Genomic DNA, 4,310 nt, shown 5'->3' on the forward strand with positions numbered 1-4,310 from the left:
GTTTGTCGTTTGTTTGCCATTTTGCTTCTTGCACGATTTGCGCACTTGAGCACAGCATGTCAGAAATCACTTCCCTTTGCTTGATTTTGCGCATTGTGCTCTCCATTCCTTGCAGCGCTTTCCAAATGTTTTTGTTTGTTTTTAATGCTGGCCAGCTCTTTTTGCTTTGTGTCTTAAGTGTGGTAAATTACACATTTCATGGCTTTGTTCTTGGGAAGTGAACTGTTTTTTTTGACTAATTGTTGTTCTGTATTACATATGATGCATTATATTTCAGGTGCTATAAACAACCTTTTTTTATTTTTGACTTCCTTCTCTGGTCTCGTGACGTTTACTGTCATGGTAAAAAATAAAAATACCGTTTTGTCCCCTCAACTCATCTGAAGGAGGCAATTGCATTTGTAACTTTTTTTTTTAATCATGGGCTTAAGTATTTATTCTCAGATGTGTAATTAATTTCCTTGAGTCTTTTTTTTATTCAAACTTATGAATGTGATTTTTTGTCTAATCCTTGACGCCGGTTGTCAATACTTCACATTAAAAACCTTTTTTGCGCCAACTGCAATAAAAAATTGCGACTTTATTCTGCCATTGCCAGTTGATTTATGACCAATGCGTACCTCGCAACCGTTCATTTCTCCAATTTCCGGTCGGGGGACACTTTGATCCGATTTGGACCACAAAGCCCAACTTGTAACTCGACTCCGTTTGTGGATCATCTGTCCAATTTGAGGTGAGTTTGTCCCATCTTATTGTGCACGTGTCGCGCTAAAATGACGAGTTAAAGTACCGTTTAAAAGTATTTTTGGAGATTTACACATTTGGTTTGATGGTTTTTCGCTAAAGTCGGCCACTAAAACGTATTTGCTGTCATGAATATTATGCATTATCTCAACGGATTTCAACCGTGCATTTTCTTTAGCAAGCGCCGATCGAGTTCGTATTTGTCATCCTAACTGAACGTGTCGGGATATCAACTTAATTTCTCTTGTTTCTCTGCAGAGCTAAAAATGAACGCGGCAGCCTTCAATACAAAGCAAGCGGGAGGACCGCGGACCAGGGGAAAATAAATTGCCGTCAAGTTTCAGCTTGCGCATGGCATTTCTGGACACTGAATTCACGAGAATATCTGCTCTTGTCTAAAGTGATTTTTTTATTTATTTTTTTGTTCCTCTCCATCTTTGCCATACTGTGTAATAAAATAAAGTTAGTGGTGCACAAGTAACGGCGCGTCTGTGTTTTGCAGGCTGGAAGAGGAGCCGACTGGCATGAGTAAAAACAGCGATTCGGTGCCAAGCGGCACGCCAAAGTCCACCTTGTGTGGGCAACAAGTGAACAGGACCGGGTGGAGTGTTGAGCTCTGGGGTGCGCCTTGGTTGACTTTGGTTGTGGATGCCAATTGTGTGCCGTGCTGGCAAAGTTGTCTTGAAATGAGGGCAGGTGTCGAAGGTGTTTGGAGAGCCGATTGTTGTTGGACTCGAGATGGTCGCTCGTTGTCTGGATCCAGAGCAGTTGTTTTCTTGTGAGACGATGGCAATTGAAAGCCGGAGTGTGCAGTGTAGACTTTGATGGCCAACTCCATCATATTGCTCGACACAAATCAATCCTCTCCTCTCTCTCTCTGTTTTTCAGGATTGTGGAGCCACCGGATTAGCAGAGGGGCATCAAGAGGACCTGGACCAGGGTCACGAGTATATCCACAAGTGGCGGGAGGCGGGCCGAACAGCTCCTGGTATTCCGTCTTGAGCTTGCCGATGACTTGTGCATGACATGGATTTGATTGACAGTCACTTAGAATAAAAGCCGTCACTCTTGGACTTGTCCCCCCCCCCCCCCCCCTCGCCAGGTTGTCGTAAGGCGGCGTCGGCGCGGGATGGTCCGAGAGGCGCTGAGAACCACCGGATGCCGATTAAAATTTTACACGTGCACAATCCAGTGAGCGGCACGCCACGAATTGCACATTCTGCCTTTTGCAGGGCGGACGAGATGACAGGACGGGCGAGGGTACGCCACAAAGTTGACGCTCCAATCAGGTCGCTGACTCGCCCGCCACCTTCCTTGGATGTTTTGGCCTCGTTTGACAGGTCCAGGTCTCGAAGAAGAACTGCTTGTGTGGAGTCTCCGTGCAATGATTGGATTCCCGAAATGGAGTCTGTTTTGCTCGACATTGTATCATGTTGCCGTCTCCGTTGCAGCCCGCTCATCCCGGAAGGGGATGGGTCCCTCGCGCTCCGGTCATTTTTCCAGGTTTCTTCCGCCAAGCCCGCTCAAATGGCCTCTTTTAAAGAACGATTGCAAATGCACTTGACTTGTTGCAGGATGCAGGCGGAGCCACGGCAGCGTAAGGACAAAAGCACCGGGATGAAATTTGTGTGCTTGTTTCGTAGGGTGGAAGAGGAAAGGCTGGACAAAGGTCACTAAAAAAGAGGTCGTCTGGAGCCTGCCGAATGGAGGTCACCAAATTTTGGCCCATTTAATATGCAAACGGCGTCACTAATTGTTCATTTTGGCTTGCAGGACCGAGATGGAGCTGGCTGAGGAAAAGGAGTCGGCCCACAAATGAAGAATCAAGTGGAATGTGTCTGAGGGGTGCTTGCAAATGGTGACCAGGAGGGGGCAGTGTAGCGAGCTTTGTGCTTTGCCTTGGTTGAGTGTAGCGAGGGAAGTTCGTTGTTGTTGTTTTGTGCTCGGAAAGGTCTGACGGTGATGAGGGCAGGTATGGAGTGTGTTTTTCGAGCCGATGGTTGGACTCGTGTCGCTTGAGTGCTTTTGGCAAGAAATGTTGGCGACGGTCAGCTCGTTGTTTGGCTTGTCTGGATCCAGAGCGGCTTTTGGTTTGGGGAAGTCACTTTGCTTTCGTGTCGGGAGGCTTTGAGGAAGGAGTTTGTTAGCTTCAGGATTGTGGAGGCCCCCGACCGGACCGGCGCCACCAAGAGCAAGTTGGACCAAGGTGAGGAGTACATTGACCAATAAAGCGACCCGCACTCGGTCGACGGAAGAACTGTCTTATTTATTTGCAGGGTGACGAGGACGCCGGTTGGGATGGGAGGCATCGTGGAGAACCTGAACATGGTTCTGAACACTCGTCTTGAAAAATGAATAAAAAAAAAAAGCTGAAGCTCCTAAGTAATGTGCATCAATGTGCTTGTTTTGCAAGGTGGTGAAGGAGCTGGTGAAAGGTCACAAAATGGAAGGCGGGTCCTCAAGTGGCACATGATGCCCATCGTTCTTGCGGGCTGCGATCAGAGGTAGAGGAACGATTGCAAGATGTACAGCTCGCTTTTTTAGATGCCAACGCATCGTAAGACGAGTCTTTTCTCCGTAGCGTTCCCAGACGAGAGGTGCAGATGCGACGGCGGCACGTGGAGAGCAAAGTGCCAATTCTGCAGCGATTGTATTTTTTTTTTTGTTCTTCCTTTGGTGTGTTTGTCTCCGCTCGGTCACTAACTCACTGGGTGTGCACTGACCAACACTAACTGCATGAAGGGGTTTCTTTTCCTGTCCGAGCCGCGCGCGCGTGTGGTTGCAGCCACCATTCTCAGCTCCCACGTCCCAGCCAATGACAATATTCTCCACCACCGTCGTGTCCACGCTGCGGGCTTGGAAGGAGGCCGGAAATGGTGGCTGCGGCCAGACCCGCCCCGTCAGGACATGAATGCTTGGGGCCAAAACGGACTGAAATATTGTATGTGGACATGTTTGTATGCAAATTGTCAAGCTCCCGTTTTCTCTTTGTGCCTGTGTACTTTGATTAAAATGTGAAGTGATATCAAGTGGTCTACTTTAAACTTTGGCGAGGGAGAACATGTTCTTAAAATTTCTTGACAATCAGGCCTTTGAGGAAAAAAAATAAAAGCACCTTAAAGACAAGTCAAACTTGAAACGTGCTCCATCATCTGAAAGATTGTTTGTGTGTCCTGACAATGGCTTGCAGCCGATTCAGGATGTCGCCAACGACGACGGCGGCAGACGAGATTCCCGCATGCCCGCGACCCTCGTGAAGATAAACGGTTTGTGGTGACCAAGCGTTCATAGCGACGGGGCGTTATGATCCTTCTGCACGTGATTAAAAAGAATTTAATTAAGGCCTAAAATGTGATCCAAGGCATCGAGATTGTCGATAGAATTGCAGACGCGCTTTATTTTGCATTCTCATTTGTTCCTGGTGACAATTTGCCTTTAATCTGAGAAGAAAAATGCACTTTTCCTGCCGCCCATAGCCAACAGGAAACGCAAAAGGCAGAAAAATGACCTTGACACCATTTGTAACCGTCTTAACGTCAAATACCTTTGAATAACTCGAACGTTGC

At 47.4% G+C, this 4,310-nt stretch overlaps 1 long non-coding RNA gene across 4 annotated transcripts; it reads left to right on the forward strand.

The window, feature by feature from the left end:
• The first annotated feature begins 609 nt into the window (after positions 1-609).
• Positions 610-3,769, forward strand: LOC148321433 (uncharacterized). 4 transcript variants are annotated; one of them, XR_015839460.1, is made up of 7 exons: positions 610-733; positions 1,003-1,732; positions 1,858-2,453; positions 2,518-2,950; positions 3,021-3,072; positions 3,158-3,248; positions 3,326-3,769. It is a non-coding gene; the product is annotated as an uncharacterized LOC148321433 (long non-coding RNA). The 4 variants fall into 4 exon arrangements; XR_015839459.1 differs by having other exon boundaries at positions 617-1,144; positions 1,247-1,732; XR_015839458.1 differs by having other exon boundaries at positions 617-1,732.
• The last annotated feature ends 541 nt before the right edge of the window (positions 3,770-4,310 follow it).

The sequence above is a fragment of the Idiotropiscis lumnitzeri genome, chromosome 16 (assembly GCF_059441095.1).
Source record: "Idiotropiscis lumnitzeri isolate Australia: NSW breed Sydney's pygmy pipehorse chromosome 16, RoL_Ilum_1.0, whole genome shotgun sequence".
NCBI lineage: Eukaryota > Metazoa > Chordata > Actinopteri > Syngnathiformes > Syngnathidae > Idiotropiscis > Idiotropiscis lumnitzeri.